Source organism: Lynx canadensis, chromosome A2 (genome assembly GCF_007474595.2).
Source record: "Lynx canadensis isolate LIC74 chromosome A2, mLynCan4.pri.v2, whole genome shotgun sequence".
Lineage (NCBI taxonomy): Eukaryota > Metazoa > Chordata > Mammalia > Carnivora > Felidae > Lynx > Lynx canadensis.
In genome coordinates, this window is record NC_044304.2 from 8,464,865 (window position 1) to 8,477,738 (window position 12,874).

Here is a 12,874-nt window from a genome sequence, read left to right on the forward strand (position 1 = left end):
GTGTCACTGGATATAGAATTCTCAATTGGCAGTCTTTTTAAAAAAAATTTTTTTCCCCTTTCAGTTTAAATAGAACAGCCCACTACCTTCTGGCCTCCAAGATTTCCAGTGAGAAATCTGCGGGGGATCTTACTGTGACCCCTTGTATGTGACAAGTCGCTTTCCCTTTGCTGCTTTCCAGATTCTGTCTTTGTCTTTTGACAATTTCAATATAATGTGCTTTGCTGTGGGTCTCTGAGTTTATCCTACTTGGGGTTAGCTGAGCTTCCTGGATTCAGAAAGTCATTTATTTGATCAAATTTGGGAAGTTTTCAGGTATTATTTCTTCAAAGATTCTTTCTGGCCTTTCTCTCTCTTTTCTCCTGGGACTCCCAGGTATGTGTGTAGGTCTACTTAGCGTTGCCCAACAGATCCCTTAGGCTCTGCTCACTTTTCTTCATTCTATTTGCTTTCTACTGGGGAGAGGCAGAGAGAGAGGGAGGCACAGAATCCAAAGCAGGCTCCAGGCTCTGTGCTGACAGCTGGAACCCATGAACTGCGAGATCATGACCTGAGCCGAAGTCAGACGCTTAACTGACTGAGCCACCCAGGCACCCCTATAATCCTTTGTTCAATCAAACAGCGAGTACGAGGAGGAAGGGGCAGAGGGAGAGGGAGAGAGAGAATCAGAAGCACGCTCCATGCACTGTCCACATGGAACCTGATGTGGGGCTCGATCTCATGAACTGAGATCATGACCTGAGCTGAAAGCAAGAGTCTGCCGCTTCACCGACTCAGCCACTCAGGCGCCTCTGTAATTTCTCTTTATTGATATTCTCATTTTGTTTATACGTCATTTCCCCATATTGCCCATGTTTTCCTTTTACTCTGTGGGCATATTTAAGATAGTTGTTTTATAGTGTTTCTCTAGTAAGTACAACATGTGAGTTTCCTCAGGAACGGTTTTTGCTCACTTTGTTTCTACGAATGGACCATAGTGTCCTGTTTCTTTGTCTGCCTTGTATTTTGTTGAAACCTGAAAATGGCACCTTATAATGTGATAACTCTGGGAATTTGATTCTCACCAGGGCTTGTGTTTTGTTTTTTTTTTTTTTTTGTTTTTTTTTTTGTTTTTTAAAGTTGCTGTAGGGTCTCTGTTCTGTAGATCAGCCTGAGGTGGAAACTTTAGAACTTCACAGTCTTTCCCGAACCCATGCTTTTTCCTTGAGCATTGTGCATTGGCTTTCTGAAGTCCCCCACGTATTTGGTTGCTTACGAGTATCATAATCCTCCAAAAGGAGAAAAGGAGGGGAAGAAACCCCAACAAATGCTATTCCCTGAGATCTCCTGGAATCCATTTTCACTGATGGTGACTGAAACAACGGCAGTCAGCCTCGGTGTCTGTACTTCAGTGATCAAAAGCAGTAAGCAGCAATCAGAACACAGAACCCATGTAATTAGAAGACAAGGTCCTTTGGTTCCCCCTTGGTTCCCCCAAGACACGCCTAGAATATAGGCCACTTTCTCCAAAGCTGTCTGCCAGGGGGGTGGTGGTGAGCAATGGGTAGTCACTCTCCTGCTGCACTAGAGGCTGAAATTGACTGCAATTAACTGCAATCTACCAGCCACAAGTTCAAAGCCTGGAAAGTTAAAAAAAAAAAAACACTGGAATTGGAAGCCACAAGTTCAAAATGACTCCATCGTTTCAAAATAGTTAACTGTAGACAACTTGTGTCAGTATAATTGTCCAGGTGGAAAAAATAAAAGAAAAAAGATTTCTGCCTCCTTTGACTCCGCCGTCTTCTCTGACATCACTTCCCACACAGCTGCTTTTAGATGTCTTAAAATCTCAAAGAATCTCACTCTGGTCTCTCCAGAATTTAGGCAGTCTATGGTATGTCTAAATCTCCTCATCGCTTGCCCCCGGTATTTGTGGGTCTTTAGAGTGCCAGGCAGCTTTTGGGAACAGTGCCTGCTGCTTTTGCCACTTGAGTTAGAGACGTGAGCACCTGGCACCAGTCTTTCTCGCATCAGCCAAACAGGTTAGGACAGTCTCACGCACAAATTCATGAATAAGGTCTGCTCTGTTCCTGCAGTTCAAGGCCAGGCTCCCCAAATTGGGACACGAGCTACTGATGCCGCCCAAAGGGAAGAGAGGCAGAGTATAAGAGCCAGGAGAGGCAGATGCTACAATAGAGAGGGAAGAGGCTTCTGAGAGACAGTCTTGGCCTACACGAAGGATCAAAGTCCCCTGTCATGAGATTGGCTTGGTAAAGGCAGGGTCTGTCTACTGAGCTCAAACCTCCCTGGCACCTGGGGCTGCTAAGGAAGGCATAAGCTTTAGTGAGTTGGAGGCGAGACGATATAAAGACCATCCACACTCCAGTCAGAAGCTACAGTAATAAGGAGAACTGAGTGTAAAAATCATTGACCTGTTACTGAAGAACTGAAATACAGAGAGAAAACCCAAAGGTAGAGAGGAAGTAGCAACTCTAGGAATCATTTGCTTCTCTCTTGGGCTGGGGGATCAAGTGGAAGAAGATGAGGAAGGCTTATAAACTTGGAAGGGGTGTCCCGTGGGGCTGGAACCTAGAGTCCTGAGAAAGCCGTGTGGATGGACTTGTGCTAGTTTCTCTAAGTGCCTGCCTGGGAGCCTCTGGAAAACGGAAACAGGGGTTGCTGGGGCCCCGTTCCATCAACACACCAAACGGCCTAGAAGGATGGGACCGAAGCTGAGAGACAGTAGTTTAGTGAGTAACATGGTCGCCCACCCTCCTTGAAGGATACAGTCCCCTGCCTTGGTGGCAGAGCATGGATTAGGTGCTGGTGAAAGTTTGTGTTACAAAGAAATTGTTCAGGGGAGGGTATTATGCTGAGTGAAGTAAGTCAGGCAGAGAAATACAGTTACCATATGTTTTCACTCATATGTGGATCCTGAGAAACTTAACAGAAGACCAGGGGGGAGGGGAAGAGAAAAAAAAAAGTAACAGAGAGGGAGGGAGGCAAACCACAAGAGACTTAAATACTGAGAACAAACTGAGGGTGGATGGGGGGTGGGGGAGAGGGGAAACTGGGTGATGGGCATTGAGGAGGGCGCCTGTTGGGATGAGTACTGGGTGTTGTATGGAAACCAATCTGACAATAAATTATATTTAATATTAAAAAAAAACCCAAAGCCCCCAAAACAAATAAATCGTTCAGTAAAAACTCACATGTGTGTTGTCTTTTATGAGAAGAACATTCATCTGATTTTTCTAGCCCCTTTTATTCCCCTGGTTAAAAGGTCCCTTCTCCTAAACCCTCAGGGCTACCCCCCAACTTAGCCCCAGGATACCCCATGAGAGATGAGAGAAGGAGGTAGGAGTTGAGGCAAAGGGCTCAGAAGTGTTCGTGAGTCCTGTGCCCCTGGGGCCAGTGCTTGCCATGTTCATCCCAGGTGGACACTCTGAAGACATGAGTCGCACCCTCACAGACCTAGACGGAGCCAAACCCAGGGCAGAGATCTGCCCAAGGATGGAGACCAGCTCAGGAAGCTCAGGAGGTAAAGGGGTCATGGGAATGAGAGTGAAGAGGTATAATGTTGGAGCAGAGAGTGGGTTTCCAGAGAGAGGAAGAACGGAGATCCAGAAGGAGAAATAGCAAGATCCTGAGGTATGAGGGAAGAGGAGACCAAAGTGGGAGGAATTATGGAGGACGGAAGAGCAGGATCCCAGCTGGGGAGAGTAGTAGAGGTGAGGAGAGTCACTGGGTTTCAGAGATAAACAGGATCTGGAATAGGAAGAAGGTAACTGGAGGACATTTCAAAACATACTATAAAGCTATAGTAGGGCATCTGGGTGGATTAGTCGGTTGGGTGTCTGACTTTGGCTCAGGTCATGATCTCACAGTTTGTGAGTTTGAGCCCCACATCAGGCTCCATGCTGACAGTGTGGAGCCTGCTTGGAATTCTCTCTCTTTCCTTCTCTCTCTGCCCCTCCCACCTCTCTCTCTCTCTCTCTCTCTCTAAAAATAAATACATAATTTTTTTTTAATTTTTTTTTCAACGTTTATTTATTTTTGGGACAGAGAGAGACAGAGCATGAACGGGGGAGGGGCAGAGAGAGAGGGAGACACAGAATCGGAAACAGGCTCCAGGCTCTGAGCCATCAGCCCAGAGCCCGACGCGGGGCTCGAACTCACGGACCGCGAGATCGTGACCTGGCTGAAGTCGGACGCTTAACCGACTGAGCCACCCAGGCGCCCCCATAATTTTTTTAAAAAAAGCTACAGTAGCCAAGACAGTGTGGGACTGGCACAAGATTAGACATGCATCAGTGAGGAAGAATTGAGAGTCTGTACATTTTTGGTTAATTGATTTTACACCTATGGCCCAAGGCAATTCAATGGGAAAGTCTACTCAACATGGTACTTACATATCTTCCTGCAAAAAGATGGACTGAGACACCCCTACCTCACATCATATAGTAAAATTAACTCACACTGAGATGGTGAAAAGTAAAAATATAAAGTTAGCAGCAGATGCTGAAGAATGTTTTTGAGGCTGAGCGGTAGGAAGATTTTGTTTTTGTTTTGTTTTGTTTTTAAAGGAAGACTAACAGGAAACCTCCTAATCCAAAAAGCACATGGTGATATGTGTTTTCCAGTCCCCAAACTCCCCACCAAAATGTGGTCTCTCTCAGGACTCCCCTCTAGTTCTCACCTACAAGTGTCCTGGATTTGTTATATAGTTTTTCATAAGAATAATTATTCCTGACTTTTTCCGCCATGATGGTAACAGGAAAGTTTATTTTTCCTGAAAGCTTCCATAAATATTTAAATCAAATGTTAATCAATTATTTAATTGCAGCAATCTTTAAAAACATACAAAAGCCATAAATAAACACCTCCTACCACTTAGCTGGATACACTGCCCTTTCTCTAAATTCCTCTCTGGGAACAAGTATACATGACATTATCCCCGGGGCAATTAATGTGAGGAGTGAGGGGAGGAGCATCTCATAGCATGGTATTTTATCCTTCAGGGATACAGTGTCTTCTGATATTAGATTGTGTGTGTGTGTGTGTGTGTGTGTGTGTGTGTGTGTGTGTGTAATTTTCTAAGGGAATAGGATCATTTATTCATTCATTATATTCAGTCATCTTGTCTTCCCTTCCAAACATGCCCATCTGACCTGGCAGAAAATGCTACAGCTATTACACATGGATTAAAGATGTTATTTTAACTAATGACCATGTGATGTTTTGACTCCTTTATTTTCCCCATGGATCCCAGCATCTAATTCATAATACTTTTATGTCTGGTACTTAATGATTCATAAAAACATGGGGAAACCCTAATCCAATCTCTGTCTTTTGGTTAAAGTATTTAACCCATTTACATGTAAAATAAATACTCATGAGGGACTTCTGTCAGTTTGCTATTTGTTTTCTATATGCCTCATATCTTTTTTTCTCATTCACTTTTGAAGATAGTTTTGCTGGATATAGGATTCTTGGTTGGCAGTTTTGTTTTATCATTTTGAACGTATCAGCCCACCTCCTGGCCTCCAAAGTTTCTGATGAGATATCTGCTAATAAATTTTTTTAAAGATCCTTTGATTCACTTCTTTCTTGCTACTTTCAAAATTCTTTGTGTCATTGACTTTGACAGTTTGATTAGAATGTGTCATGGTGCGAGTCTCTTTGAGTTCACCTTACTTGGAGTCCATTAAGCTTCTTGTATGTTTCTTATACTCATTTCTTTCATCAAATTTGGGAAGTTTTTGGCCATTATTTCTTCAAACATTCTTTCTTCCCCTTTTCTCTCTCTTTCTTCTTTGGGGCCTCCCACAATGCATATGTTGGTCCATTTGATGGTGCCCACAGTTCCCTTAGGTTCTTCACTTTTTTCAATCTTATTTCTTTATGTCCCTCAGAATCAATAATTTCCATTTTCTTATCTTCAAGTTTGCTGATTCTTTATTCTGTCTGCTCAAATGGGCCTTTGAATCCCTCTAGTGAAATTTCGTTTCAGTTATTGTACTTTCCAGAATATCCATTCCCCATTAGGTTTATTTTTTCCCATTTTTATTGACATATAATTGACAAATACACATTGAAACCAGACTTTTTTTTAATGTTTTCTATTTCTTATTGACATATTCACTTAGTTCATACATTTTCTTTATCCATTTAAAGTTCTTTATCCATTCTTCAGTTCTCTGAGGGAGAACAATTTAAACAAAACAATTGTTTTAAAGTCTTTGTCTAGTAGATCCGCCCTAGGAGCAGTTTTTGTTGGTTTATTTTTTCCTTTTAAATGGCCATACTTTCTTGTTTCTTTGTATAACTTATGAAGTCTTTGTTGAAATATGGACAATTGAATCTAAAAATGTAACTCTGAAAATCAGATTCTCCCCCTTCTCCAGGGTTTGCTTTTAAAAATATTTCTGTAATTTTAGGGGTGCCCAGATGGCTTAGTTGGTAGAGCACGCAAATCTTGATCTTGGGGTCATGAGTTCAAGCCCCACATTGGGCATTGAGCTTACTTAATAAAAAAATTAAACTTTTTCTGTTATTTTTGGGCACCAGTTGGTTAAGTGTCCAACTTTGGCTCAGGTCATGATATCACGGCTTGTGGGTTTGAGCCCTGAATTGGGCTCCGTGCTGACAGCTCAGAGCCTGGAGCCTGCTTTGGATTCTGTGTCTCCCTCTCTCTCTGCCCCTCCCCTGCTCATGCTCTGCCTCTCTCTCAAAAATAAATAAACATTAAAAATTAAAAGAAATTTTTTGGGTTGTTTTATTATTGTAGGCTGTCCCTGTGCCAAGACATGCAAACTTAAGATATTTTCTGAGCGTGTCCCTTTCCTCGGGCATGCACAGTGACTTTCTAATCTTCCCTGTATACATGGTTGATTTTTAATATTCTAGTCTGGTTTCCAAAAGAAGGAAAAAATGAAGGGGGACAAAAAGGCACCAACCTACTTTATTTTTTTTTCAATTTTTTTTAATGTTTATTTACTTTTGAGACAGAAAGAGACAGAGCATGAACAGGGGAGGGTCAGAGAGAGAGAGAGAGAGAGACACAGAATCTGAAACAGGCTCCAGGCTCCAAGCTGTCAGCACAGAGCCCGACGCGGGGCTCGAACTCACGGATCGCGAGATCGTGACCTGAGCCGAAGTCGGCCGCTTAACCGACTGAGCCACCCAGGCGCCCCACCAACCTACTTTAAATGGAAATTATTTCACATGTAGAGGGAAGGGCTTACACAAATGCAAGGAATTAGAACAACAGTGGCCACTATCTCTGTGTCTGTACCTCTGTTATCAGAAGCAGCAATCAGCCATCAGAGCACAGATCCCTGATACTTGGGGAACAAGGTCCTTTTTGGCCACCCTTTCTCCCACTAGTTGTGTGCAAGCTGTTCTAGGGACCCATGCACAAACTACCGGCACCAGGCTATGGGGCGGGGGGGAGGGGGGAGGGATGGGTGGCTGCTACTGTACTAAGAGCTGAAATTAGCTGTAGTTTACTTCAATTTACCTTCCAACCTTCCTCTGGAAGTTGCAAGCCTTCTATAGACTCCGGAGTTCAAATACTTTCATCAGACAGATTTTGCCAGTGCAATGGTTGTCTAGGTAGGGAGACAGATTCCTGGTGCTTCCTAGTCTACCGTCTTCCCAGCATCCTCTGCTTTTTGTATACTCATCAATTATACCAGGTCTCTTCCCTAACGTGAACTCCTCTGAGAGTGGCCTTCCTCCCACCTCAGTTCCTCCTACTGCTTTCCAAGTGTGGAATTTTTTTTCATCACACTTTTTAGAATCAGGGAAATCAAGGTTCACAGAGTTTATTGCTTTGTTTGTTTGTTTTTAATATATATATATATATATATATACACACACACACATATATATATATATATATGTATATATATATTTTTTTCCTTTGAGTAATCTTGTGGGATTCAAACTTACAACCCTGAGATCAAGAGTCACATGCTCTATCAACTGAGCCAGCCAAGCACCCCAGGGTTATTGCTGTTTTTTTAAGAAACCTCTTTTATTTTAATTTTTAAATGTTTATTTTTGAGAGAGAGAGAGACAGAGACAGAGACAGAGAGACAGAGCACGAGCAGGGGAAGGGCTGAAAGAGAGGGAGACACAGAATCCGAAGCAGGCTCCAGGCTCTGAGCCATCAGCACAGAGCCCGATGCGGGGCTTGAACTCACCAACCGCAAGATCATGACCTGAGCCGAAGTCGGACGCTTAACCAACTGAGCCACCCAGATGTCCCTATTGCTTTTTAAAGAACTTATGAAAAATTAAATCGTGTAGATGAAACTAAGTTGAGCAGTGTTACTTTTACTTCTATTGACTGTATGCCCTCCATAAAAGTCCTCCAGGAAACTGCTTAAACTATCTTCCAGAAATGGAAAGGCAGCGATGCTCCCTCTTGTGATGAGGGCAGCATTAATATCCACACACTCTTATAGCAGATGATGGTCAGTTTACAATATTCTCCGTGTGCCCTCAATGAGCAGGTGGTATTATAGGTTAGGGAAAACAGAAACAAATAAAATGGATGTGGTACTTACCCAAGATATCACAGTTTATCTTGGAAGACAATTTCAAGTTAATAATCTAAATTGAGGGAGGGGTGCTTGGCTGGCTCAAATTGGTAAAGCATGCGACTCTTGATCTCAGGGTCATGAGTTCAAGCCCCATATTGGGTGTATAGCTTACTTAAAAAAAATGAAATGAAATGAAATGAAATGAAATGAAATGAAATGAAATGAAATGAAAGGAGGGAAATTAAAGAACCATACTGGATTTAATCTGGAGCCAGTTAGATTGCTTGAAAGAGAAAGCTAATTATGCAATGCTTAGGATTTAGCTACAGAAATGATTGGATCGATTAGTGGGGGTGAGAGTCGAGTTTAGAGACATTTTCAAATTGGACATGCGCTTCCTCAAGCACAGAACCTGGTGACAACCATGAACTGACGGAGGTCAGAGAGCTCTGAAGCAGAGGGAAAAGTTCAAACTCAATTAGTTTTGTATAGCGAGTTGCTAATGTGAAAAGGATAGTTTGTGGACACCTTTGTGGTCTCAAAGAAATAACTATTTGCCAGTGTTTTTATCCATCAGCAGTACCTTAGAATTTTCCTTCTCTACCACGTGCAAAAACATAGGAGGCAAAGAGCGACTCTGCTGGTTTCTTACCAAACAATGAGATTGAGGACTCCTGTCCCACTGAAATGATCAGTTGGTATGAGGCAGTGAATGACTCCAGCAGGCTGTAACTGTGGTTGCCTTGGGGTCATTTTCTGGATAGTGTTTTGGTTTGGGCATGCGTAGAATTGCTGGAGTCAGACTGTGATTTGTATATATTAAGAAATGATGGGGGGGGGGGTTGCACCTGGGTGGCTCAATCGGTTAAGCATCTGACTTTGGCTCAGGTCATGATCTCACGGTTCGTGGCTTCAGGCCCCGCATCGGGCTCTGTGCTGATGGCTCAGAGCCTGGAGCCTGCTTCGGATTCTGTGTCTCCCTCTCTCTCTGCCCCTCCCCGGCTCATGCTCGGTCTCTCTCTTTCTCTCAAAAATAAACAACAACAACAAAAAGAAATGATAGGGGCCCCTGAGTGGCTCAGTCGGTTACGCGACCGACTACTCTTGATTTCCACTCAGGCCATGATCTCACAGTCCGTGAAATAAAGCCCCAGGTCAAGTTCTGTGCTGACAGAGTGGAGCCAGCTTGGGATTATCTCTCTCCTCCCTCTCTCTGCCCCTTCCCTGCTCGCACTCTGTTTCTCTCTTGCTCTCAAATAAGTAAGTAAAGTTAAAAAAAATTCTATGGGTGGCTCAGTTGCTTGGGCATCCGACTCTTGATTTTGGCTCAGGCTGTGGTCCCAGGGTCGTGAGAATCAAGCCCTGCATCGGGCTCTGCACTGAGAGTTGAGCCTGCTTAAGTGTCTTTCTCTCTCTCTCTCTGTCTCTCTCTTTCTCCTTCTCCTCCTCCTCCTCCTCCTCCTCCTCCTCCTCCCCTGCTCACATACACTTGCACATGTGTGCACACTGTCTCTCAAATAAAAAAAATAGAGTGTCTGGGTGGCTCTGACTTCAGAGGCATCTGACTTCAGCTCAGGTCATGATCTTATGGTTTGTGGGTTCGAGCCCTGCATCGGGCTCTGTGCTGATAGCTCAGAGCCTGGAGCCTGCTTCAGATTTTGTGTCTCTCTCAATCTCTGCCTCTCCCTCACTTGCACTCTGTTTCTCTCTCTCTCTCTCTCTCTCTCTCTCAAGAATAAACATTAAAAAAAAACTTAGAAAAATTCTGTTAAGGTGAGACCGAGAGAAAGACTGGTTTGGATTATTCTGCCCCTCCCCTGCTTGCACTCTGTCTCGCTCTCTCTCAAAAATGAATAAACATTAAAAAAAGAAAAAAGAAACAAAAGAAAGCCCTGCGTAACCAAGATAACTGATGGCTGGAATGATCCCTTCCCACGCCCTCATTCCCACTCTTATATTTTCACTTCTCCAAAAAGGAGTGAACTCGAGAAATCCTCACCTCCCTACCCTCAACACCCACCAAAGCAGAACCCCAGATCTGTTCTCTCTCTTTGTCTCTGAAACTTCCCCGCACGGCCCTTGGCAGGCTGTATACCCTCTAGCACTTGTCAGGAATAGTAAGGCTTGTGTTTTCAAAAGTCTCTGACGGTTGCATTTTGCGATCGTCATAAGAACCTCATGGGCTGGTAGTTTGGGAAATGGCTGTTGCTCCGGGAGTGGGGTCGGGTTCCTGCCAGGGGTACAGGCCCGGGTGAGGGCCGCGTCCATAGGCCCAGGCTGACCCGCTCCGGGACTGCATTTCAGCAGTCTCACTCCCAAGCTTGGCAACGCGTTTCACCCTCTGAATGTGCCTTTTCCTTGCGCGCTGTGGGCCAAGCAGGGCGCGTATCTGAGCCAGTTCAGATGTTTGCTTTTCTGCCCTTTTGATTCCTTTAGAGAATATTGCTGCCGACCAGGACTCTTTCTTCCCCCTACTTCCACTGAGGTGCAAATGAGAAACGAAATGGTATATATTTAAGGCGTACAACAGGTTTTCATATAGGTACACGTTGTAAAAGGGTGACCACAATCAAGCTAATTAGCACACACATCACCTCACCTGGTTACCTGTGGGTGTGTGTGATGAGAACACTTGAGATCTTCTCGCTTTGCAAATTTTAAGTATACAACACGATATTATTTTCTTTATGTATTTTGAGGGGGGGGGCAGAAAGAGGGAGAGACAGAATCCCAGGCAGGCTCCACGCGGTCAGGGCAGAGCCCAGCTCAGGGCTCGATCTCACGAACCCGTGAGATCATGACCTGAGCCAAGATCAAGACTCGGTCGCTGAACCGACTGAGCCACCCAGGCGCCCCTATGATTAAAAATAGTAACTGGGGCGCCTGGGTGGCGCAGTCGGTTAAGCGTCCGACTTCAGCCAGGTCACGATCTCGCGGTCCGTGAGTTCGAGCCCCGCGTCAGGCTCTGGGCTGATGGCTCGGAGCCTGGAGCCTGTTTCCGATTCTGTGTCTCCCTCTCTCTCTGCCCCTCCCCCGTTCATGCTCTGTCTCTCTGTCCCAAATATAAAATAAAAAACGTTGAAAAAAAAAAAAGTAACTGTATCCTGTCTATATATACTATTTCCTCCATTCCGACTTCAGCCAGGTCACGATCTCGCGCGCGGTCCGCGAGTTCGAGCCCCGCGTCGGGCTCTGGGCTGACGGCTCGGAGCCTGGAGCCTGCTTCCGATTCTGTGTCTCCCTCTCTCTCTGCCCCTCCCCCGCTCATGCTCTGTCTCTCTCTGTCTCAAAAATAAATAAACGTTAAAAAAAAAAAATAAAAAAAAATAAACATAAAAAAAAAAGAATAGAATTTCCATATGGCCTATCAATTTCACTCCCAGGCATATACCCCCGTGTAATAAAAACACATATCCAAACAAAAACTTGTACGTGAGTGTTTACAGCGATAGCACTCATAATATTCAAAAGGTAGGAACAAACCAAATGTCCATTAATGGATGAAATGCAAAGCACGCTCTATCCTGTGAAAATTAATAAAACGATACCTCGTTTAAAATAGATTCAAGAGGCCAGCAGGGGGAGCTCTCAGGCCTGACCACTCCCGATCATTAGCAAACCCCAACAAGAGGTGTGCCTTGCCTGTTTCAACATCTGTAGCTACTTTACTACCTCAGCGGGAGGAAGGAAGTTTTTTCTCCTTCCCTGAGAATAGCCGATGAGAGACTGTCACAACTCGGCCAATGAAAAGCCACTATACTTTGAACTCTCAGTTTATTGCAATAGAATTTTTGTTTATAAAAGCCCTCCCACTCCCCGCCCCCTTTCTTCCAGAAAAGAGCCTTTCACTCCTTTGTTCGCCAGCCTCGCCTATAGTTTTGCTGTAGCCTGCTTGTTCCAGATTGCAATTCTCTGTTACTCTTGAATAATCCCATTTTTGCTGGTGAAATAACTGAAGGTTTTATTTTTAAGGTTAAGAATCCACACAATGGAATATTACTCAGCTGCAAACATAATGGAAGTGTGGATACATGCTACAACGTGGAGATTCTTTGGGATGCCTGGGTTAAACGTGGGGCTCGGGTCATGATCTCGCGCTTGGTGAAATCGAGCCCCACGTGGGGCTCTGCCGCTGACAGCATGGACCCTGCTTGGGATTCTCTCTCATTCTCTCTGCCCCTCCCCCGCCCTCTCCCTCTCCCTCCCAAAATAAATAAATATTTTTAAAATGGATATAAAAAATGAGGCTAATGTAAATGAATGCAACGGAGAAAATGACATGAACTGCAAAGATCACGTATGGTATTAACTTCATTCATAAGAAAGTCAATGAATATTAAAAT